We start from the raw sequence: 26,803 nt of genomic DNA on the forward strand, positions 1-26,803 counted from the left end.
AGCGTAGAAAGACAGGGCAAGCATCGCCGTGACGTCAGAGATCAGCTGTGCAGCCCCAGCATGATGCAACAACAGTAGCCGGTAACACCATTCTGACATACATACTCTTCTCACACTTATCCATTCTCAGTACTCGTGAATAATGAACATGTGGCTTATGGGGAAGACAGATACAGTTCAGGGCATTTCTCCACTCGTGGCAAATTAGGATGGAAGAAGCCATTAGTGGCGAAACGCTTCCTCTACCACATCAGTTCCTGACCTTCCTCAACCGAAATATTAGATATATGGACACAGATGCCACTAATGTGGCAAAGTTTCGCTCTCCAGGGGCTTGACAAAGTTCCTGGAGCGCTAAGACCTTGAGTAGCTTTAAAAAGAGACTGAACACACTCCTGAAGACAGCCTTGGTGACAGACGAAATGTTAGGTATATGGATACTCATGTAAAGTAAAAGGACACAAGTGCAACTAATGTGACATTTATTGTGGCAACGTTTCGCTCTCCAGGAGCCTTATCAAGCTTGATAAAGCTCCTGGAGAGCGAAACGTTGCCACAATAAATGTCACATTAGTTGCACTTGTGTCCTTTTACTTTACATATTGTCGGTAATTCTACCAACTTTATTACAATGGATACTCATGCGGGAACACTGCTGGAGGCCTACTGGTCCAAAGAAGGCAGGGCCTTATCAAAATCACCCACGCATTTGGCCAACATCTTCCCAAAGGTACCCAAGGCTTTACTCCCGTACCCCAGACACCAGTCAAACCCAGCCCTTCCCACTCAAAAGAATGGAGGAATACTGCAGAAGGCCTACTGCCTTGTATGAGCCAGTAGGCTCATACAAGGCAGGGAGCCAAACCATACCCCGGCTGGGATTGAACCCGCGGTCAGAGACTCTCTGACCGCGGGTTCAATCCCAGCCGGGGTATGGTTTGTTTGCAATCGTGTCATTACGATTTCGTGAGTCAGGGAGCCAAGGCCGGGCCACCGCTTGGAAGGGGCCCGGGCCGGGAGAATACCGGCCAATCTTTAATAACAATAACACCCCAGGTAGATATGTTTGTGACTTGAAAAAGCCCACTGTGGGTGAAACGTTGTCAATAAAGGATCACATTATACTGCATATGTGTTTATATTTCCAGTTTTCCTTATGCGTGGGTGAGACTCCGGACTCTCATGCGGGTTTTCCCAACTCGGTGGGCAAGATCAGAGTGCCCAGGGTAATAACCCTGATGAATAAGACCGTTGCAACATCCGGGTATCTTCACTGCACAAACGTTTCTCCTGGAAATGTTTCAACAATAAACACACCTAACTGCTGCACGTATGTCTTAGTTTACACCACAATATCTTAAGTATCTGTAATAAAGTTGGTAGAATTGTAATAAAGTTGGTAGAATTACCGACAATATGTAAAGTAAAAGGACAAAAGTGCAACTAATATGACATTTTATTGTGGCAACGTTTCGCTCTCCAGGAGCTTTGTCAAGCCGTTACAAACAGCCTATATATACCCTCTGTGTCCATGTACTGTTTGTAATGGCTTGACAAAGCTCCTGGAGAGCGAAACGTTGCCACAATAAAATGTCACATTAGTTGCACTTGTGTCCTTTTACTTCACATCTTAAGTATTTGCTTACGTACTTTTTATCCACGTCCAGTTTTCTCGGAGGCAGCTAGGACTGGCTTCTGTTAAATATTTGTAGATAAGCATTTCCCGAACCAGACCTGAATTATACAAACAGTTCCCTTCCTAGGATACAGCTACGTGACTATCTCGCTCAGAAAACTACAGTTCTCCAGTCATATAACTTTCACACTCATGTTTTGAATTTCAATGTTGCCCTGGTAAAGAGTGGCTACTACAAGGTACTCTTCTTATTTGATAAATTAGACACATGTGCAACTCTTGGACTGATGGACTGAATTATACAAACAGTTCCCTTCCTAGGATACAGCTACGTGACTGACTATGGAACTGAACTTCTCCAGGTCGAGGGACTGACAACCTCAAATTCTACGACTACAAGGGTGATGGACTGATTACATCGTCTTCACATCTCTACTGTTCCTGCCTACTTTCTGTATTCGACTGAAGAAGCCTACTGTGTAGGCGAAACGTTTCGGAATAAAGTTGTCTAACTGTTGCATATGTGTCTTACCTAACAACCTGTCGGTATTGTATACCATTTTGATGTTCAGCTACGTGACTATCTCGTTCAGAAAACTACAGTTCTCCAGTCATATAACTTTCACACTCGTGTTTTGAATTTCAATGTTGCCCTGGTAAAGAGTGGCTACTACAAGGTACTCTTCTTATTTGATAAATTAGACACATGTGCAACTCTTGGACTGATGGACTGACCACATCGACTCAAGGTTGAGGGACTGATCACCTCATTCTCCTCCTGTTCTTCAAGTTTCTCCTTTATATGGACTGTTAGGTAAGACACATATGCAACAGTTAGGTATCTTTATTTCGAAACGTTTCGCCTACACAGTAGGCTTCTTCAGTCGAGTACAGAAAAGTTGACAGAAGCAGAAGAGACTTGAAGACGATGTAATCAGTCCATCACCCTTAAAGTTTTGAGGTGGTCAGTCCCTCAGTCTGGAGAAGAGCATTGTTCCATAGTCTGAAACAATATGGAGTTGAAGTGACAGGATGGAGCCTTATATAGCGCCTGATATCAACTTCGACAACCTCTACTAGTGAGAACGGCTGGATTTGAGAGGGACCTGACCTCCCAACATCTGCGTTCTACTAGTGACCTACGTCTCACCTCCTGGCGCTATATAAGGCTCCATCCTGTCACTTCAACTCATTCTGTTCAAGACTGATGGACTGAACACATCGTCAGTACAGTCAAGAAGACTCTCTTCGACCCCGCCGGATTGTAGAATTTATATCCTACAAACATCACATCCTTTTCACAATGCTGTCGAATCGTGTGAAAATCAAGCCTGTGAATGGTGCAATAAATGACTCCTCGAAGTTAGCTTTAGCTACTGTCGTTAAGACCCGCCTGCAGGTCAAATTTACGGCAATCCACTCTCTGAAGGACTCCTTCATTGTCGTCTGCACAGACGACACGGAAGCATCAAAACTTATGGACGACTCTTCAATCAGGATCCTACAAACACAACAATTCACTCTATCCCCGTCTCCATTCTTGAAGTCGAAACGTTCGGTCTTTGTGAAAAGACTGGACAATATGGTCACCTCTCTCTCTACTGAAGCACTGAAGACATCTATTGAGGAACAAAACACCTGGGCCTCGGTAGACAGCATCTACAAGATCCCTAACGCCTCATCTATGCTAAAGATTACATTTTCAGACATCTCCATGGCTGCCCAAGCTCTCTCTGACGGTCTGGCCATCTCATATTACCACATCCACGCTAGTCATATAGAACAAGAACGTTTCACATACATCTCCCACTGCTGGACCTGCTACTCCTATAAACACACCACCAAGGCCTGCCCCATCAAGAATAAGAAGTTTTGTTCAAAATGTGGGAATGATGGACACGATTTCAGATCCTGCACCATTACTACAGCACCAACTTGTCTAAACTGCAAGGGTAATCATCATACCCTTGCAGCTAAGTGCCCAATCAGGAAAGAAATCATACTGAAGAAAACTAAAGTTCTGAAGAACACCTCCAATTCACCGACACACGCTGCAATAACCAAACCACAAACCGACACCACCAAGACTCTACACGCTAATCTACAGGCACCATCGCCCAGCAACTCCCTCTCTCCACTCCCAGACGGAGATTCCTCAAAGGTGCTGTACTGCATGGTGTATGCACACCTTGCAAACGTAGCAAACCCCGGCACTTTCAACACCACTATTAACGAACTATTCCGTCTGAACAACATGCCTACCTTCAATTTTCCGGACTCCACACCTTCAGCAGACATACTCAAGATCCTTCCCAACGTCCTGAACTTTACTGCACCTGCAGACCTGTCTCCTGCCCAAGCAACTGCTCCTGTAACTTCTATAACCACTTCCACCGCTGACAACGTTGATCATGCTGCCTCAACCACCGTCTCCCACCTCTCCCAGCCTGCTGTTACACAACCATTACACCTTACAGCTGCTCCTGTCGACCCTCAGTCACCGGCTACCACCATTGTAGATTCTCCCAATGAATCCACTCCAGAAGAGGAAGATAACGACGACTCCAGTAAACCCTCATGGGAAAACCTTACCTTTTACACTTCTCCTTCAAATACTGACACCATGATCTGTACTGAACTCTACAAAAGCCTCGGTGCTGGAACAGTCAAGTATGCATGTGAATCACCGCTTCACTTCTCACTCACCCAAGTTCTTGAGTTCATCAAGCCTCTACGTTTCACCTTCAGTAACAAGGCTAAACTATACCACCTATCTAGAAGCAGCTTCAAAAAGTTCGAAAATGGCTCCATTGCTAACCTGCCTCCTCAGTTACTCCTATAACTCCCATATGTGTTCTACCCTCTGATGTGACCTAGCCTGCTGCCAACTACTCAAGATTCAAGACTTCAACTACCACAAGTCCAATGCAACAGTCCCTGCTATTCCTGTTCTCAAGTCTGCCCCACGATCGCCTTAGCTGCTGGGTAAGCCCTGGCTCTATTTCTCTGACTAAGAACACTCCTCTCCAGAGCTATTCTTCATCTGTCCCATCTTCCCCGCTCATCCCATTGGGATCTTACCTGAACTTGTTTGCTTGCTTGCTTGCTACTTCAACTCCATATTGTTTCAGACTATGGAACAATGCTCTTCTCCAGACTGAGGGACTGACCACCTCAAAACTTCAAGGGTGATGGACTGATTACATCGTCTTCAAGTCTCTTCTGCTTCTATCAACTTTTCTGTACTTGACTGAAGAAGCCTACTGTGTAGGCGAAACGTTTCGAAATAAAGATATCTAACCGTTGCATATAAGAACATAAGAACGAAGGAACACTGCAGCAGGCCTACTGGCCCACGCGAGGCAGGTCCAAGTCTCCTACCGGCTTAAGCCAATGCACCCAACCTAGTCAGGTCAGGTCACATTGACTTAAGGGAGGAACACGGCAACCGACCTGTTAGCACAAGCTATCAGGTCTAACTCACACCCACCCACATCTACTCATGTATTTATCCAACCTATTTTTAAAGCTACACAACGTTCTGGCCTCTATAACGGTACTTGGGAGTTTGTTCCACTCATCCACAACTCTATTACCAAACCAGTACTTTCCTATATCCTTCCTGAATCTGAATTTTTCCAACTTAAAACCATTGCTGCGAGTCCTGTCTAGGCTAGATATTTTCAGCACACTATTTACATCCCCTTTTTTTATTCCTGTCTTCCATTTATACACCTCAATCATATCCCCCCTAATTCTACGTCTTTCTAGAGAGTGCAGTTTCAGGGCCCTTAGTCTATCCTCATAGGGAAGGTTTCTGATACATGGGATCATCTTTGTCATCCTCCTTTGTACATTTTCCAGAGAATTTATATCCATTCTGTAATACGGTGACCAAAACTGTGCAGCATAATCTAAATGAGGCCTAACCAAGGATGTATATGTGTCTTACCTAACAACCTGTCGGTATTTTATACCATTTTAATGTTCACACTCTATCTCTCATCTTCTTATTCCTATTACAAAAAGCATGGTCAATATATCTTACCTGAGAGTCACCAACCACAAGAATGCGCTTACTTCTGTTAGCAGGGGCAGTAGTACCCTTACCTTCACTGGCCACTGAAGTACATTCATCCTGAAGAACAGAGAAGCGATTTCCTACCTTCAGATCTTCACTCTTAACTTTCCTTATTCTGATTCTCCTCCCATTACTGGTTACCACTCGCCACTTGTAGCAGGTGCTGGACTGCACCTCACTGCTGGTAGCCGTTGCTATCTCCCCACCTACAGCCTCCTCACAGCGAGAGACAGACTGCACCTCACTGCTAGAAGCCTCATTCCCCACAACTCCAGCCACCTCACACTCTCTCCCAGACCCATTAAGGTGGACCTTCAGCCTCCTAATCTCCTCCTGAAGAAGCAAGACCTCCTCCTTCAACTCTTCAATCTCAATTTTTAAAACACTGCAGAAGCAAGCCATGCTTTGTAACCGTCCACGCTAATCCCCAAAGCAGTTCAGGGTCTGTGACCTCACGTGACTACTGACCACTGATCTCCCTCCTCAAATACCTTAGTGAAAAAAGTTAATAAATTCGTAAGGCAGGAACGCCCCTTTGTAAAACCATGCTGAGATTAGAACATAAGAACGAAGGAACACTGCAGCAGGCCTACTGGCCCATGCGAGGCAGGTCCAAGTCTCCTACCGGCTTAAGCCAATGCACCCAACCTAGTCAGGTCAGATCACATTGACTTAAGGGAGGAACATGCAACCGACCTGGCAGCACAAGCTATCAGGTCCAACTCACTCCCACCCACATCCACTCATGTATTTATCCAACCTATTTTTAAAGCTACACAACGTTCTGGCTTCTATAACTGTACTTGGGAGTTTGTTCCACTCATCCACAACTCTATTACCAAACCAGTACTTTCCTATATCCTTCCTGAATCTGAATTTTTCCAACTTAAAACCATTGCTGCGAGTCCTGTCTAGGCTAGATATTTTCAGCACACTATTTACATCCCCTTTATTTATTCCTGTCTTCCATTTATACACCTCAATCATATCCCCCCTAATTCTACGTCTTTCTAGAAAATGCAGATTCAGGGCCCTTAGTCTATCCTCATAGGGAAGGTTTCTGATACATGGGATAAGAACATAAGAACATAAGAACGAAGGAACACTGCAGAAGGCCTACTGGCCCATGCGAGGCAGGTCCAAGTCTCCTACCGGCTTAAGCCAATGCACCAAACCTAGTCAGGTCAGGTCACATTGACTTAAGGGAGGAACACGGCAACCGACCTGGTAGCACAAGCTATCAGGTCCAACTCACACCCACCCACATCCACTCATGTATTTATCCAACCTTATCAACTTTGTCATCCTCCTTTGTACATTTTCCAGAGCATTTATATCCATTCTGTAATACGGTGACCAAAACTGTGCAGCATAATCTAAATGAGGCCTAACCAAGGATGTATAGAGTTGAAGAACAACCTGAGGACTCCTATTATTTATGCTTCTTGATATGAAGCCAAGGATTCTATTTGCTTTATTGCGAACACTTATGCACTGTTGTCTTGGTTTCAGATTACTGCTAACCAGAACTCCTAATTTTTTTTTCGCAATCCGTAATATTAAGATCTACATTATTTAGTTTATATGTGGCATGGTTATTGTCCTGTCCAACATTTAGAACTTTGCATTTGTCTATATTAAACTGCATCTGCCACCTCTCCGACCACTGCATCAGTCTATTCAAATCTTCCTGGAGTGCTCTAATGTCCTCGTCAGAATGAATTCGACGGCCTATTTTGGTGTCATCGGCAAACTTGCTGATGTCGCCAAAATAGATTGTAGATGAATGGTTCAGAGAACCGACATGTTGATAAATTAGACACATGTGCAACTCTTGGGTAGTAGATGAATGGTTCACAGAACCGACATGTTGATAAATTAGACACATGTGCAAGAGTTGCACATGTGTCTTATCAACACTTGGGTATCTTTATTGAGGAAACGTTTCGCCATACAGTGGCTTTATCAGTCCATACATAGGAGAATGGTGAAGATCAGGAGTTAAGAACATAAGAACATAAGAACGAAGGAACACTGCAGAAGGCCTACTGGCCCATGCGAGGCAGGTCCAAGTCCCTACCGGCTTAAGCCAATGCACCCAACCTAGTCAGGTCAGGTCACATTGAGTTAAGGGAGGAACACGGCAACCGACCTGTTAGCACAAGCTATCAGGTCTAACTCACACCCACCCACATCTACTCATGTATTTATCCAACCTATTTTTAAAGCTACACAACGTTCTGGCCTCTATAACGGTACTTGGGAGTTTGTTCCACTCATCCACAACTCTATTACCAAACCAGTACTTTCCTATATCCCTCCTGAATCTGAATTTTTCCAACTTAAAACCATTGCTGCGAGTCCTGTCTAGGCTAGATATTTTCAGCACACTATTTACATCCCCTTTATTTATTCCTGTCTTCCACTTATAAACCTCAATCATATCCCCCCTGATTCTACGTCTTTCTAGAGAGTGCAGTTTCAGGGCCCTTAGTCTATCCTCATAGGGAAGGTTTCTGATACATGGGATCATCTTTGTCATCCTCCTTTGTACATTTTCCAGAGAATTTATATCCATTCTGTAATACGGTGACCAAAACTGTGCAGCATAATCTAAATGAGGCCTAACCAAGGATGTATAGAGTTGAAGAACAACCTGAGGACTCCTATTATTTATGCTTCTTGATATGAAGCCAAGGATTCTATTAGCTTTATTGCGAACACTTATGCACTGTTGTCTTGGTTTCAGATTACTGCTAACCAGAACTCCTAAATCTTTTTCGCAATCCGTAATATTAAGATCTACATTATTTAGTTTATATGTGGCATGGTTATTGTCCTGTCCAACATTTAGAACTTTGCATTTGTCTATATTAAACTGCATCTGCCACTTCTCCGACCACTGCATCAGTCTATTCAAATCTTCCTGGAGTGCTCGAATGTCCTCGTCAGAATGAATTCGACGGCCTATTTTGGTGTCATCGGCAAACTTGCCGATGTCGCTCTTTATGCCCTCATCTATGTCGTTTATGTAGATTGTGAACAGCAGGGGGCCCAACACTGACCCCTGTGGAACACCGCTCGTGACGCTTCCCCACTCTGATTTCTCCCCATTTATGCAAACTCTCTGCTGCCTATTTGTCAACCATGCCTCTATCCAGGAAAAAATTTCTCCTCCTATTCCATGTGCTTTAATTTTCCTCAATAGTCTCTGATGTGGGACCCTGTCAAAAGCCTTACTGAAGTCCATATACACAATATCATATTCATTACCATGATCTACCTCCTCAAATACCTTAGTGAAAAAAGTTAATAAATTCGTAAGGCAGGAACGCCCCTTTGTAAAACCATGCTGAGATTCGTTGATTAATTTATGCTTTTCAAGGTGGCTACGAACTGCCTCGGCAATTATTGATTCCATAAATTTTCCCACTATGGAGGTTAGGCTTATTGGTCTATAGTTCGAAGCTAAGGACCTGTCACCTGTTTTGAAAATAGGTATCACATTTGCCATTTTCCACTTATCTGGCACCATGCCAGTTTGTAGTGATATGTTGAAAAGATTAGCCAAAGGTGTGCTAAGCTCCTCTTTACATTCCTTTAGAACCCTTGCATACAGTTCATCAGGGCCTGGGGATTTGTTAGGTTTTAATTTATCTATTTGCCTAAGGACCATGTCACTTGTGACCCTAATCGTGCACAGTTTATTATCGTCCTGTTCTACATAATTTATCATTACTGGAATATCGCTGGTATCCTCCTGTGTAAAAACTGAGAGGAAGTATGTGTTAAAAATTCTACACATTTCCTTATCACTGTCAGTGAGCTGACCCGAGGAACTTTTGAGTGGGCCTATCTTGTCCCTGATCTTACTTCTGTATACCTGAAAGAATCCTTTTGGGTTAGTCTTCGATTCTCTTGCAACTTTAACCTCATAATCTCTTTTTGCTTTTCTAATTCCCTTTTTTATTTCTCTCTTTAACTGAATATATCGATTTCTTAATTGCCCCTCTCCTCTTTTGATTTGCCTATATATGCCTCTCTTTTGACCAATCAGATATTTTAATCTATTGTTCATCCATTTAGGATCATTTTTGTTTGATCTGATTTCCCTATTTGGAACATAATTTGACTGAGCAGCTAGAACTATGCCCTGGAAAGCATCATATCGGCAACCATCACCACCTACCTGACCCCTAGTCAGGTCATTCCAGTTCAGCCCACCTAAGTAATTTTTCAGTCCTATGAAATCAGCCAAGCGAAAGTCAGGGACGGAGACTTGATTGCCATTATTAGGGGAATTCCATGATATGTTAAAACTGAGTGATTTGTGATCACTCTCCCCAAGCTCATCATTAACCTCAAGATTATTAATTAGTGTTTCCCTACTGGCAAGAACCAAGTCAAGGAGGTTATTTCCCCTAGTTGGCTCTGTCACAAACTGTTTTAAAAAACAATCCTGGATCGTATCAAGAAAGTCACCCGACTCTAAATTTCCTGTCAAATTGCTCCAGTCAATCTGTCTATAGTTGAAATCTCCCATTAGCACAACATTTTCGTATGTAGATGCCTTACGAATTTCGTCCCATAGAAGTTTACTGCACTCCCTATCAAGATTTGGGGCCCTGTAAATCACACCCAAAATTAGTTTTTCTCGGCCCTCGAGAAGCTGTAACCAAACAGATTCAGTGGCTGACGCTTCTAATTTAATATCTTGTCTAACACAACAATTTAAATTGTCTCTGACATACATCGCTACTCCACCACCTTTCCTGTTGACCCTGTCAGTGTGGAATAATTTATAGCCTTGTATGTGACATTCAGAGGGCATCTCTCTATCTTTCAGATTGAGCCAGGTCTCTGTTATAGCAATAATATCTATGTTTCCTGCACTTGCAATTAATCTTAGCTCATCTATCTTATTTCTAACACTCCTGCTATTAGTATAGTAAACCTTAAGGGAGCTAGTCCCTTGCTGCCCTCTGCTGTCCCCCTTTGTTTGCTGACCTGTTCTATTGTCTTTATTTATAACTTCATGCTGAATGCCTTTTATACATTTAATGTTTCCAACCCTAGTGTTGCAACCTGCTTGTTTCCCACACACACCCATACCTCTATCTTCCATCAGTTTAAAATCATAGGCATTTCACCAATGGCCTTCTCAATCGAGTCTGCAAGTGCTACCACCCCTGCCCCAGAGAGATGAACCCCATCCCTTGCATACATATCATGTTTGCCATAAAAGTTGTTCCAGTTGTCAATGAATGGGATTGCAAGCTCCTTGCAGTATCTGTCTAGCCAGCAATTTACACCAATTGCCCTAGACAACCATTCATTTCCTACTCCCCTTCTAGGCAAGATGCTACATATGACTGGGATCCCTCCCTTAGACTTAATGAAATCTATAGCTGACCTGTACTTATCTAGCAGCTCTTCTCTCCTACCCTTCCCAATATCATTTCCACCAGCACTGAGACAGATAATGGGCTTGTTCCCATTACCTGACATGATATTATTCAGTCTGTTGACAATGTCCCCAACACCAGCTCCAGGGAAGCACACTCTATCTCTCATCTTCTTATTCCTATTACAAAAAGCACGGTCAACATATCTTACCTGAGAGTCACCAACCACAAGAATGCGCTTACCTTCATTAGCAGGGGCAGTAGTACCCTTACCTTCACTGGCCACTGAAGTACATTCAACCTGGAGAACAGAGAAGCGATTTCCTACCTTCAGATCTTCACTCTTAACTTTCCTTACTCTGATGCGCCTCCCATTACTGTGAACAACTCGCCACTTGTAGCAGGTGCTGGGCTGCACCTCACTGCTGGTAGCCGTTGCTACCTCCCCACCTACAGCCTCCTCACAGTGAGAGACAGACTGCACCTCACTGCTAGAAGCCTCATTCCCCACATCTCCAACCACCTCACACTCTCTCCCAGGCCCATTGAGGTGGACCTTCAGCCTCCTAATCTCCTCCTGGAGAAGCAAGACCTCCTCCTTCAACTCTCCAACCTCAGTTTTTAAAACACTGCAGAAGCAAGCCATGCTTTGTAACCGTCCACGCTAATCCCCAAAGCAGCTCAGGGTCTGTGACCTCACGTGACGACTGACCACTGAACACTGATTACCTCAAAATCCTATTCTTCACCATCCGCCTTTGTATGGACTGATGAAGCCACTGTGTGGTGAAACGTTTCATCAAAGATACCCAAGTGTTGCACATGTTTCTAATTTATCAAGAATGGAGTGGTATTATGTAGTATAGTGTAGTATGCCCACCCCTTCTGTCTTGTCAGGAGGTCTGGTCTGGAACCGGGTCGCAGGGGCGTTGACCCCTGAAACCGTCTTTAAATAAACTTTAGGATAAAAGTGCAGAAGGTTCGTGAGGTAGGTCTTGCTATCTCTAAACCCATGTTGACTTTACGTGACGAAAGCCGCCTCTTACCTCCCTCCCTCTCTCTCGGCCTGGACGGCTGAGGGACTGACCACCTCAAGCACATTATTCTAATACTCTACACCTCTCCTGCTGACAGTATATAAGTCTCCACACCGTCACTGGTTCTTCACATTGTTTCAGACTATGAAACAGAGTTCTCCAGGCTGAGGGACTGACCTCAAATATACATCTTCAAGGGTAATGGACTGATCACAGCGTCTTCACATCTCTACTGCTCCTGCCTTTTTTCTGTACTCGACTGAAGTCTACTGTGTAGGCGAAACGTTTCATCAATAAAGATACCGAACTGCTGTACGTGTCTCTTAATCTTCAACTTGTCGGTACTTTATGCCAATTAATGTCGGTAATTCTACCAACATTAATATAACATTTCGCTCTCCAGGAGCTTTATCAAGCTTGACAAAGCTCCTGGAGAGCGAAACGTTGCTACAATAAAATGTCACATTAGTGTCCTTTTACTTAACATATTGTCGGTAATTCTACCAATATTAATACAACATTAATACAAGTTTTCTTCTTGTACAAATCTCTCTTGAAAATCCCCCCCCCTTTTTTTTTGTCCTCTGATTGTAATATTCCTCATTGATTTCACATTCGTAAACACTGATATACAGTGTGATGAAAATGCTTCTGGATACAGAAACGCGGTATTCGGTTTCCGCTTGCAAGTCATTTGCATATGTCAACAACAATAGGGGCCCAAGGACTAAGCCTTGGAGAACTGCCACTCGTCACATACCCCTTTGTGGATGCCTCGTCTCTTAACATTTATCTCCACGACTACGGTGCTCTTCACACCAACTCCTAACAACCTGTCGGTATTGTATACCATTTTGATGTTCATCTTGTCAGACACTGCAACACGTGGCATCTTGGTACAGAAAACACCTTGGACAAGCTTTTCAAGTGAGAAGTGTTGGATCTGAGAGGGACATGACCTCTCACTACTACTACTACTACTACTACTACTACTACTACCATGCACCTCTCCTTCCGACAGTATTTAAGTCTCCGCACTGTCGCTTGATCTTCGATGGTCTTGGCGAACATTATACATACATACGCTTGATCTTCAGATAGTTCCTGACTATGGAACTGAACTTCTCCAGGCCGAGGGACTGACAACCTCAAATTCTACGACTTTAAGGGTGATGGACTGATTACATCGTCTTCACATCTCTACTGTTCCTGCCTACTTTCTGTATTCGACTGAAGAAGCCTACTGTGTAGGCGAAACGTTTCGGAATAAAGTTGTCTAACTGTTGCATATGTGTCTTACCTAACAACCTGTCGGTATTGTATACCATTTTGATGTTCACCAACTCCAAGGCTGAGGGACTGATTACCTCATCTTCTGTATACAGTTCTGTCTTCAAATTATGTCCTGGAATTTGTATTGATAAAGCCACTGGATGGCGAAACGTCTACAATAAAGATAACCAGATGTTGCACATGTGTCTTAATTTCATCTTGAACATCAAAATGGTATACAATACCGACAGGTTGGTAGGTAAGACACATAGGCAACAGTTAGGCAACTTTATTCCGAAACGTTTCGCCTACACAGTAGGCTTCTTCAGTCGAATACAGAAAGTAGGCAGGGGCAGTAGAGATGTGAAGACGATGTAATCAGTCCATCACCCTTGAAGTCGTAGAATTTGAGGTTGTCAGTCCCTCGGCCTGGAGAAGTTCAGTTCCATAGTCAGGAACTATCTGAAGTTCAAGCGACAGTGCGGAGACTTAAATACTGTCGGAAGGAGAGGTGCAGGGTAGTAGTAGTAGTAGTAGTAGTAGTGAGAGGCCACTGAGAGGTCATGTCCCTCTCAGATCCAACACTTCTCACTTGAAAAGCTTGTCCAAGGTGTTTTCTGTACCAAGATGCCACGTGTTGCAGTGTCTGACAAGATGAACATCAAAATGGTATACATTTATCTCCACGACTACGGTGCTCTTCACACCAACTCCAAGGCTGAGGGACTGATTACCTCATCTTCTGTATACAGTTCTGTCTTCAAATTATGTCCTGGAATTTGTATTGATAAAGCCACTGGATGGCGAAACGTCTACAATAAAGATAACCAGATGTTGCACATGTGTCTTAATTTCATCTTGAACATCAAAATGGTATACAATACCGACAGGTTGGTAGGTAAGACACATAGGCAACAGTTAGGCAACTTTATTCCGAAACGTTTCGCCTACACAGTAGGCTTCTTCAGTCGAATACAGAAAGTAGGCAGGGGCAGTAGAGATGTGAAGACGATGTAATCAGTCCATCACCATTGAAGTCGTAGAATTTGAGGTTGTCAGTCCCTCGGCCTGGAGAAGTTCAGTTCCATAGTCAGGAACTATCTCATACACAATACACAATACTATCTCTACTGTTCCTGTAAAGTAAAAGGACACAAGTGCAACTAATGTGACATTTATTGTGGCAACGTTTCGCTCTCCAGGAGCTTTATCAAGCCATTACAAACAATACATGGACACAGAGGGTATATAAAGGCTCAGAGTGAGGTGAATACTAGTGAGGTACCATTTCGATGTTCACTAGTGGTAGTAGTAGTAGTAGTAGTAGTAGTGGTAGTGACAAAAGTAATACAATATGGTAGAGCAATTAATTCGTACATGAGTAAAAGGATATAAAAGCTATTACTTGGGTAACATAAAAATAAGTTGGACAAATATAAATTGGAATGAGGCAGCTTGTTTCAGTGTTCACTCTCTGTGCTTTGTGTAGTATAACAGGAGAGACTATGTGATGGCAGGGTTTACTGTTTTCAGGAGGATTCTTGCTAAGACTTCGGAGATGGTGAAGCTGCCGTTGTTTTGTTTAATTGTATTCGAAACAGCGATCAGTGCTGATTCAAGGCACTTGCGTGTGCGGAAATTATTTTCTTTTATCACTAATTGGGCGTCTCTGAATTTCATAAGATGATTGGTGGAATTTCGGTGTTGTACACAGGCGTTGTTTAAGTTGTCGTTCCTACATGCGTATATGTGTTCATTGAGGCGGGTGTCGAGGTTTCTTGCTGTTTCACCTACGTAGATCTTGTCACAGCCTCCACAGGGTATAGTGTAAACTCCTGCATTGACTGGTTCGTGGTGCTTGGGTTTTGTCCTGGTTAGATCCTTTATTGAAGTGGTAGAAGCGATGGCGACTCTGGTGTTAGCTTGTGAAAGTACAAAGTTATAATTCTTCCCAACAGCCAGGTTGCACTAAACGTCTCAAAAGTACTTTCACAAGCTAACACCAGAGTCGCCATCGCTTCTACCACTTCAATAAAGGATCTAACCAGGACAAAACCCAAGCACCACGAACCAGTCAATGCAGGAGTTTACACTATACCCTGTGGAGGCTGTGACAAGATCTACGTAGGTGAAACAGCAAGAAACCTCGACACCCGCCTCAATGAACACATATACGCATGTAGGAACGACAACTTAAACAACGCCTGTGTACAACACCGAAATTCCACCAATCATCTTATGAAATTCAGAGACGCCCAATTAGTGATAAAAGAAAATAATTTCCGCACACGCAAGTGCCTTGAATCAGCACTGATCGCTGTTTCGAATACAATTAAACAAAACAACGGCAGCTTCACCATCTCCGAAGTCTTAGCAAGAATCCTCCTGAAAACAGTAAACCCTGCCATCACATAGTCTCTCCTGTTATACTACACAAAGCACAGAGAGTGAACACTGAAACAAGCTGCCTCTTTCCAGTTTATATTTGTCCAACTTATTTTTATGTTACCCAAGTAATAGCTTTTATATCCTTTTACTCATGTACGAATTAATTGCTCTACCATATTGTATTACTTTTGTCACTACCACTACTACTACTTCTACTACCACTAGTGAACATCGAAATGGTACCTCACTAGTATTCACCTCACTCTGAGCCTTTATATACCCTCTGTGTCCATGTATTGTTTGTAATGGTTTGATAAAGCTCCTGGAGAGCGAAACGTTGCCACAATAAATGTCACATTAGTTGCACTTGTGTCCTTTTACTTTACATATTGTCGGTAATTCTACCAACTTTTCTACTGTTCCTGCCTACTTTCTGTATTCGACTGAAGAAGCCTACTGTGTAGGCGAAACTTTTCGGAATAAAGTTGCCTAACTGTTGCCTATGTGTCTTACCTACCAGCCATTCTTATACCACATAAGAACATAAGAATGGAGGAATATTGCAGCAGGCCTACTGGCCCATGTCAAAACCATCCGTTCTCACCCATGAACATTTTTCCAAAGTTATCCAAGAATTTCTTTGAGCACCTCAGGTACTGCATTCACTCATCAAGTACCTTCTCTGCCTATTCTTCTAGGTTGCATAGCAACCTTCTGTACCGTACTGAGTCTAACCCCTTTCTTAACAGTCTAGAAAGGTACAGTCTTCTGCGTCGTTCTGCGTGTGTGTCGTCTTGATTACTTTATAATTGTCTCTCTTGAGTCTGTAAAGTAAAAGGCCACAAGTGCAACTAATGTAACATTTTATTGTGGCAACGTTTCGCTTTCCAGGAACTTTATCAAGCCATTACAAACATGAATACAGAGGGTATATATAGGCTCAGAGTGAGGAGGAGGAGGAGGAGGAGGAGGAGGAGGAGGAGGAGGAGGAGGAGGAGGAGGAGGAGGAGGAGGAGGAGGAGGAGGAGGAGGAGGAGGAGGAGGAGGAGGAGGAGGAGGAGGAGGAGGAGGAGGAGGAGGAGGAGGAGGAGGAGGAGGAGGAGGAGGAGGAGGAGGAGGAGGAGGAGGAGGAGGAGGAGGAGGAGGAGGAGGAGGAGGAGGAGGAGGAGGAGGAGGAGGAGGAGGTGCTGGAGGTGGTGGTGGTGGTGGTGGTGGTGGTGGTGGTGGTGGTGGTGGTGGTGGTGGTGGTGGTGGTGGTGGTGGTGGTGGTGGTGGTGGTGGTGGTGGTGGTGGTGGTGGTGGTGGTGGTGGTGGTGGTGGTGGTGGTGGTGGTGGTGGTGGTGGTGGTGGTGGTGGTGGTGGTGGTGGTGGTGGTGGTGGTGGTGGTGGTGGTGGTGGTGGTGGTGGTGGTGGTGGTGGTGGTGGTGGTGGTGGTGGTGGTGGTGGTGGTGGTGGTGGTGGTGGTGGTGGTGGTGGTGGTGGTGGTGGTGGTGGTGGTGGTGGTGGTGGTGGTGGTGGTGGTGGTGGTGGTGGTGGTGGTGGTGGTGGTGGTGGTGGTGGTGGTGGTGGTGGTGGTGGTGGTGGTGGTGGTGGTGGTGGTGGTGGTGGTGGTGGTGGTGGTGGTGGTGGTGGTGGTGGTGGTGGTGGTGGTGGTGGTGGTGGTGGTGGTGGTGGTGGTGGTGGTGGTGGTGATGGTGGTGGTGGTGGTGATGGTGGTGGTGGTGGTGGTGGTGGTGGTGGTTGTGGTGGTGGTGATGGTCGTGGTGCTGGTGGTGGTGATGGAGGTCGTGGTGGTGATGGTGGTGGTGATGGTGGTGGTGGTGGTGGTGGTGGTGGTGGTGGTGGTGGTGGTGGTGGTGGTGGTGGTGGTGGTGGTGGTGGTGGTGGTGGTGGTGGTGGTGGTGGTGGTGGTGGTGGTGGTGGTGGTGGTTGTGATGGTGGTGGTGGTGGTGGTGGTGGTGGTGGTGGTGATGGTGGAGGTGGTGGTGGTGGTGATTGTGGTGGTGGTGGTGGTGGTGGTGGTGGTGGTGGTGGTGGTGGTGGTGGTGGTGGTGGTGGTGGTGGTGGTGGTGGTGGTGGTGGTGGTGGTGGTGGTGGTGGTGGTGGTAGTGGTAGTAGTAGTAGTAGTAGTAGTAGTAGTAGTAGTAGTAGTAGTACAATATGGTCTAATTACCCAATGTTGAAGAACTGAGACACTATGCAACATATGGGAATCTTTATTGAAGAAACGTTTCGCCACACAGTGACTTCATCAGTCCAATACAAAGAAGAAATGGGTAAGGAGAGTAGTAGTTTGAGGTAATCAGTCCCTCAACCTGGATTCGATGTGTTCAGTCCATCACTCTTGTAGGAAGTACAGCATATGGCCAGAGAGGTGACTTATATACTGCAGTCAGATGAGTCGAAGCAGGAGGTGGAATCACAGTGGGACCTGCCACTAGTGTCTCAATTTTATAGTGTCTCAATTCTTCAACTTGTCGGTTTTCAAAACCATTCGTCACATAATTACCCAATGTTTAACACCAAAAACAAAACAGCAGAAGCTCTACAGGAGAGAGGAGAGTCTGGAGTGTGAGGAAGATGAGAATTTGGAATGACTGACAGGGAGATGAGAGTCTGGAATGAGAAGTGAAAGTTTGGAGAGAGGAGAGTCTGGAGTGTGAGGAAGATGAGAATTTGGAATGACTGACAGGGAGATGAGAGTCTGGAATGAGAAGAAGTGAAAGATTGGAGAGAGGAGAGTCTGGAGTGTGAGGAAGATGAGAATTTGGAATGACTGACAGGGAGATGAGAGTCTGGAATGAGAAGAAGTGAAAGATTGGAGAGAGGAGAGTCTGGAGTGTGATGAAGATGAGAATTTGGAATGACTGACAGGGAGATGAGAGTCTGGAATGAGAAGAAGTGAAAGATTGGAGAGAGGAGAGTCTGGAGTGTGAGGAAAATGAGAATCTGGAATGACTGACAGGGAGATGAGAGTTAATATGAGGGAGGTGAGTGTATATTTGAAGTGAGAGTTTTGACAGGATGTAGCCAGGCTAGATACCGCTGTATAACTTTCTCTCAAGGATGGGTAAACTCTACTGTTGTTGTGTACACAAGTCATCTAATCCACCATACCTAAGGTTATGATGGGTCAGCATATACTAGAAATATGAAAGTTAAGACACTTGTGCAACATCTGGTTATCTTTATTGTAGACGTTTCGCCATCCAGTGGCTTTACCAATACAGATTCTTGGACATAATAAGAAAACAGAAGAACTATATACAAAAGATGAGGTAATCAGTCCCTCAGCCTTGGAGGTGGTGTTTACAGCACCTCCAACTATGGTGTTGTAAACACCTCCAAGGCTGAGGGACTGATTACCTCATCTTATGTATATAGTTCTTCTGTTTTCTAATTATGTCCAAGAATCTGTATTGATAAAGCCACTGGATGGCGAAACGTCTACAATAAAGATAACCAGATGTTGCACATGTGTCTTAACTTTCTCATCGGTATTGTCGGTCTTGCACAACTAGAAATATAATTCTAGCAAATAGTGTGATCCTCCACTCTTTGAAATACTGCGGGTCTCCTTTCTTAGAAATGCTTTGGTTCTTGATGAACCTCAAAATGGTTCTTGTTTCTTAGACATAGTGTGATCCTTCTTTCTTAGAAATACTGTGATAGTTCTCAGAAACACTGTGATCTCTTGGAGCCCGGCCATGGACCAGGTTCGTCTGGTGATTGCCTAGTCAACCAGGCTGTTGCTGCTGGAGGCCTACTGCCCCACATATCGCTCACAGCCTGGTTGATCTGGCACCCAGTGAAGATACTTGTCCAGTTTCCTCTTGAAGGCTTCTACACTTGTTCCAGAAGTGTTTCTGATATCTTCTGGTAAGATGTTGAACACTTCCACTCATCTGGGATTATCTAATCCGCAGAGGCATTGTTACCCTGGTACACACTTGGGACTATCTAATCCACAGAAGCATTGTTACCCTGGTACACACTTGGGACTATCTAATCCACAGAAGCATTGTTACCCTGGTACACACTTGGGACTAGTCCACAGAAACATTGATACCCTGGTACACACTTGAGACTATCTAATCCACAGAAGCATTGTTACCCTGGTACAAACTTGGGACTATCTAATCCACAGAAGCATTGTTACCCTGGTACAAACTTGGGACTATCTAATCCACAGAAGCATTGATACCCTGGTACACACTTGGGACTATCTAATCCACAGAAGCATTGTTACCCTGGTACAAACTTGGGACTATCTAATCCACAGAAGCATTGTTACCCTGGTACACACTTGGGACTATCTAATCCACAGAAGCATTGTTACCCTGGTACACACTTGGGACTATCTAATCCACAGAAGCATTGTTACCCTGGTACACACTTGGGACTATCTAATCCACAGAAGCATTGTTACCCTGGTACACACTTGGGACTAGTCCACAGAAACATTGATACCCTGGTACACACTTGAGACTATCTAATCCACAGAAGCATTGTTACCCTGGTACAAACTTGGGACTATCTAATCCACAGAAGCATTGTTACCCTGGTACAAACTTGGGACTATCTAATCCACAGAAGCATTGATACCCTGGTACACACTTGGGACTATCTAATCCACAGAAGCATTGTTACCCTGGTACAAACTTGGGACTATCTAATCCACAGAAGCATTGTTACCCTGGTACACACTTGGGACTATCTAATCCACAGAAGCATTGTTACCCTGGTACACACTTGGGACTATCTAATCCACAGAAGCATTGTTACCCTGGTACACACTTGGGACTATCTAATCCACAGAAGCATTGTTACCCTGGTACACACTTGGGACTAGTCCACAGAAACATTGATACCCTGGTACACACTTGAGACTATCTAATCCACAGAAGCATTGTTACCCTGGTACAAACTTGGGACTATCTAATCCACAGAAGCATTGATACCCTGGTACACACTTGGGACTATCTAATCCACAGAAGCATTGTTACCCTGGTACAAACTTGGGACTATCTAATCCACAGAAGCATTGTTACCCTGGTACACACTTGGGACTATCTAATCCACAGAAGCATTGATACCCTGGTACACACTTGGGACTATCTAATCCACAGAAGCACTGTTACCCTGGTACACACTTGGGACTATCTAATCCACAGAAGCATTGTTACCTTGGTACACACTTGGGACTATCTAATCCACAGAAGCATTGCTACCCTGGTACACAATCCAAAGTAAACAAAATGAACGTAGAATAACTAACAGAGAGAAAAGTTGAAAGTTCTGTCTCCTGGAAATTAAAGACGAACGGAATGGGTATAAACACGTCCTTTCCCGAGGGAGGATTTTCAGTCTCATGTTTACGTTCTTGTGGGAACAGTGGCCAAACTGTGTTACTTTGGTGGTCTGGTTCACTTATGGTGGACTGATGTCACCAGTGTACCGTGTACTGATGTCACCAGTGTACCGTGTACTGATGTCACCAGTGTACCGTGTACTGATGTCACCAGTGTACCGTGTACTGATGTCACCAGTGTACCGTGTATTGATGTCACCAGTGTACCGTGTATGGTGGACTGATGTTACCAGTGTACCGTGTATGGTGGACTGATGTTACCAGTGTACCGTATATGGTGCACTGATGTCACCAGTGTACCAAATAATAATGCACTGATGTCATTAATATAAGAGACGTGAAGGTTTATAAACACAAGGAGGAGGCAGTTAGGGTAAGATATAAGCAACTATTGATAGAAAAATGGGTTAGTGAGAGTATAGGCAATGAGACTGTAGATGTATACCTGGAGTATACCTGGAGAGTGTTCTGATGGCCAACGCCCCCGTGTCCCGGTCCATGACCAGACCTCGTGGTGAATCAGGGTCTGATCAACCAGGCTGTTACTGCTTCTGGCCTCACGTAAAGCAACGTAGGAACCACAGCCCGACTGGTCAGGTACTGACTTAGGTGCCTGTCCAGGGCTTTCTTGAAGACAGCCAGGGGTCTACTGGTAATCCCCCTTATGTATGCTGGGAGGCAGTTAAACAGTCTTGGGCCCTTGACACTTACTGTCTTGAGGACAGCCAAGAGGTCTATTGGTAATCCCCCTTATGTGTGCTGGGAGGCAGAATGGGGTAGATTTAAAAATGCAGTGTTACACTTCCCACCACTGACAAAGTGATGGGAAGTGTAACGTAGTGGGAGTTGTAGTATCATGGGTGAAAGTAAGGACTTTCACCCATGATAGCAGTAGTAGTAGAGAGAAATGTCAAATATAGAGAGTGAGTCAGTGGGGGAGGTAGCCAGGCCATGGAGAGATAAAACATCGTCGACTTTCATTGTAACAGTTCATTATAACAATGTTTCGTGTATCATGACATGATGAAGCTCCATATAAAGCTATACTATAAGGTCCTCTTGAGCGAAACGTTGTGATATATCAGGCTCACACGTACGTACGTACGTGTGTGTGTGTTCTCATCCGACAGGGTAAGTCACTGGGTACTTAATTATAAGCATCTGAGTACCTTACTAAGCGCTAAAACAGAAAGGGTCATACAGCACTACTAGGTGGGATGTGCTGAAGGAGGACTATACGAAGGTGAGGGTTTAGTGTGGGGCAGAAGTGTGCAAGAGGGAGGTAGTGGAGAATACTACAGGTAAAATATGCAGTTGGTACAGGTTAAAGAGGGAATCTCCATCAAATGTGGGACTTTCAGCGAGGCGGCCAGGTAGTGTGTGCTAGGGCAGTGGAGATGTCGGAAATGAATTTTGTGTCCGCTGACAGACAGGACAAACTGTTAAAGAGACAGTGCCCAAGATTGTTCAACTGTCTTCCAATTACGGGGAGTACCAATAGACTCCTGACTGTCTTCAAGAGGGAGTTGGATAGACACCTAAAGTCAGTACCTGGTCAGCCGGGCTGTGGTTCCTAAGCTGGTTTACATGCAACCAGCAGTAACAGCCTGGTTGATCAGGCCTTGATCCACCATGAGGCCTGGTCATGGACCGGGCCGCGGGGGCGTTGACCCCCAAAACACCCTCCACGTGAACTGACAACGTAAAGTGACAATTCTCACAGAGTGGTACCAAGTTTTTTTTTTTTCCAGACGTGTGTGTCCGATGCGTAGGTTGGAGTGCACGTCTCCCAAACACGACACTGATGGTAAGATGACCAGAAACCCAAACATGGCTTAACAATACACAAATAAACAATACACAAATAACCCGCACATAGGAAAGAGAAGCTTATCACTCTGTTAATGTTCCAAGTCGGACGGAAATTTCGTCACAAGCTCCTGTCCCCTATCTGCGGGTTATCTGTGTATTTTTTAACAGAATGCAAATTATAGTGAAGCAACTCAGATCACCGTTGTAACCAACAGCTGAGAAATTGTCGAGAGATGACTGCACAACAGTCCGAGAAACACCCCTGTAGGAAATGAGATCATGAACTGCTGACCGAGTGGCTGATTCTTCAGTTTGATTGTTCGTTACCACGAACAGCAACGTGTCCAGGGAGTCAGCAGAAAACGACACCTTTGTCTTTACTAGTAATGCACGTAAGCAAACACTAGGCCGCAGTGGTTCCCAAACTTTTTCAGCTTGTTACCCAATTTAACATGCCACATAAAGCATGTTACCCCTTTCACAAAATGGTGTTATTATTGATATATATGGCTAAACGTGAATGTATACAGCCTCGCATACTCTGCTAATCCTAGCAAAACCATTGAAAACGTAAGAACCACACATACATTATATATAAAATTAATAATAGCTACAAATTCACAGTAACAGTGGGTAAATACTAACTATATACTGCACAGGGCAGTACACATACATACCAGCTTATGTCTACCTCGGCTGATGCTCACAGATAAACTGACAGTGTGAAATAGAGGCAGCCTCAGGAAGTGAGTGACGCGTACTGGACAGGTCGATCTGGGCTACTGAGTGATTTTTGTCCTGAAGCATACTTGTCAAAATACTTTAGGGTTTCCACACACTTAGCTATATATTTCTTCTTTTCTAATACTGTATATTAGTTTTTGATGTTTATTGTTATTTGGTTTAACTTTATTACTTACTTATAATAGGTTTACTTTACAACTTTATATACTAAGACAAAGTTAACAATAATCCTCATACCGGGTACCGCATTGTTTTCTTGATTTTCAGAATTCATAACTTTTTTTCTGTCACCCCTCCATTACCCCCCAAAAATGGTTAAATTACCCCCAGGGGGTAATTTACCCCCAGTTTGGGAACCACTGCACTAGGGCATATTTATTAGAAAACGCTTCGGTCCTGGGTCCTAGTGTTTGCTTACGCGTTTTTCTAGACCAACTAGTCGGTATTTATTACCAAGGTTTTTACCACTAGCAATGCGACATAACTAAAGTTGAAGATTTAGACATATGTGCAACATCTGGGTATCTTTATTGTAGACGTTTCGCCATCCCGTGGCTTTATCAATACAGATTCTTGGACGTAATTTGAAGACAGTAGAACTATATACAAATGATGAGGTAATCAGTCCCTCAGCTTTGGAGATGGTGTTTACAACACCGTGGTTGTAGAGATTCTCTACAACCACGGTGTTGTAAACACCACCTCCAAGGCTGAGGGACTGATTACCTCATCTTTTGTATATAGTTCTTCTGTTTTCTAATTATGTCCAAGAATTAGTATTGATAAAGCCACTGGATGGCGAAACGTTTACAATAAAGATACCCAGATGTTGCACGAGTGTCTTAACTTTCATCATGTAGGAGAATGAGTTGAGGGGGATCAAATTTCTAGATAGCTTGTAATGCATTACAAAAGTCTGAAACTACTGCAAATGACAAGCAAGGCAATGACGCAGTACGAATGACCATGAGAATTGCATACAACTCGCCTGTAAAAATACTAGCTAACTCTAGTGACTGTATAATTCTGTCCGGAAAAACTGCCTCATACCCAACACCTTCAGAGGACTTACAATCACAGAGCACAGCTGGCAATAGAAAGCTTCTTCTTAGCCTTCACTGTGTAACACTAATGGCAAGCTTCGTTCTCTTGCTCACTGAATATGTATTGTTTGTTCTTTCATAGTATATACAAGTACTTCAGCTGGGAAATTCCGCCTACCAGTGACAATGCCTTCGTCTGCTACGTCCCTTATACTGGGAAATTCCGCCTACCAGTGATAATGCCTTCGTCTGCTACGTCCCTCATACTGGGAAATTCCGCCTACCAGTGACAATGCCTTCGTCTGCTACGTCCCTTATAGTGGGAAATTCCGCCTACCAGTGATAATGCCTTCGTCTGCTACGTCCCTCATACTGGGAAATTCCGCCTACCAGTGATAATGCCTTCGTCTGCTACGTCCCTCATACTGGGAAATTCCGCCTACCAGTGACAATGCCTTCGTCTGCTACGTCCCTTATACTGGGAAATTCCGCCTACCAGTGATAATGCCTTCGTCTGCTACGTCCCTCATACTGGGAAATTCCGCCTACCAGTGATAATGCCTTCGTCTGCTACGTCCCTTATACTGGGAAATTCCGCCTACCAGTGATAATGCCTTCGTCTGCTACGTCCCTCATACTGGGAAATTCCGCCTACCAGTGACAATGCCTTCGTCTGCTACGTCCCTCATACTGGGAAATTCCACCTACCAGTGACAATGCCTTCGTCTGCTACGTCCCTCATACTGGGAAATTCCGCCTACCAGTGACAATGCCTTCGTCTGCTACACGTCCCTTATACTGGGAAATTCCGCCTACCAGTGACAATGCCTTCGTCTGCTACACGTCCCTTATACTGGGAAATTCCGCCTACCAGTGACAATGCCTTCGTCTGCTACACGTCCCTTATACTGGGAAATTCCGCCTACCAGTGACAATGCCTTCGTCTGCTACGTCCCTCATACTGGGAAATTCCGCCTACCAGTGATAATGCCTTCGTCTGCTACGTCCCTCATACTGGGAAATTCCGCCTACCAGTGACAATGCCTTCGTCTGCTACACGTCCCTTATACTGGGAAATTCCGCCTACCAGTGACAATGCCTTCGTCTGCTACACGTCCCTCATACTGGGAAATTCCGCCTACCAGTGATAATGCCTTCGTCTGCTACGTCCCTCATACTGGGAAATTCCGCCTACCAGTGACAATGCCTTCGTCTGCTACGTCCCTCATACTGGGAAATTCCGCCTACCAGTGACAATGCCTTCGTCTGCTACACGTCCCTTATACTGGGAAATTCCGCCTACCAGTGACAATGCCTTCGTCTGCTACACGTCCCTTATACTGGGAAATTCCGCCTACCAGTGACAATGCCTTCGTCTGCTACACGTCCCTTATACTGGGAAATTCCGCCTACCAGTGACAATGCCTTCGTCTGCTACGTCCCTCATACTGGGAAATTCCGCCTACCAGTGATAATGCCTTCGTCTGCTACGTCCCTCATACTGGGAAATTCCGCCTACCAGTGACAATGCCTTCGTCTGCTACACGTCCCTTATACTGGGAAATTCCGCCTACCAGTGACAATGCCTTCGTCTGCTACACGTCCCTCATACTGGGAAATTCCGCCTACCAGTGACAATGCCTTCGTCTGCTACACGTCCCTTATACTGGGAAATTCCGCCTACCAGTGACAATGCCTTCGTCTGCTACACGTCCCTCATACTGGGAAATTCCGCCTACCAGTGACAATGCCTTCGTCTGCTACACGTCCCTCATACTGGGAAATTCCGCCTACCAGCGACAATGCCTTCGTCTGCTACACGTCCCTCATACTGGGAAATTCCGCCTACCAGTGACAATGCCTTCGTCTGCTACACGTACCTCATACTGGGAAATTCCGCCTACCAGTGACAATGCCTTCGTCTGCTACACGTCCCTTATACTGGGAAATTCCGCCTACCAGTGACAATGCCTTCGTCTGCTACACGTCCCTTATACTGGGAAATTCCGCCTAC

The 26,803-nt window shown here is 44.6% G+C and overlaps 1 protein-coding gene across 1 annotated transcript in view; it reads right to left on the reverse strand.

Moving 5' to 3' along the window:
• LOC128701780 (Short Calcium-binding Mitochondrial Carrier) overlaps positions 1-26,803 on the reverse strand; it is a 195,443-nt gene that overhangs the window by 76,747 nt on the left and 91,893 nt on the right. The gene's annotated exons all lie outside the window — the stretch shown is intronic.

Source organism: Cherax quadricarinatus, chromosome 96 (genome assembly GCF_038502225.1).
Source record: "Cherax quadricarinatus isolate ZL_2023a chromosome 96, ASM3850222v1, whole genome shotgun sequence".
Classification (NCBI taxonomy): domain Eukaryota; kingdom Metazoa; phylum Arthropoda; class Malacostraca; order Decapoda; family Parastacidae; genus Cherax; species Cherax quadricarinatus.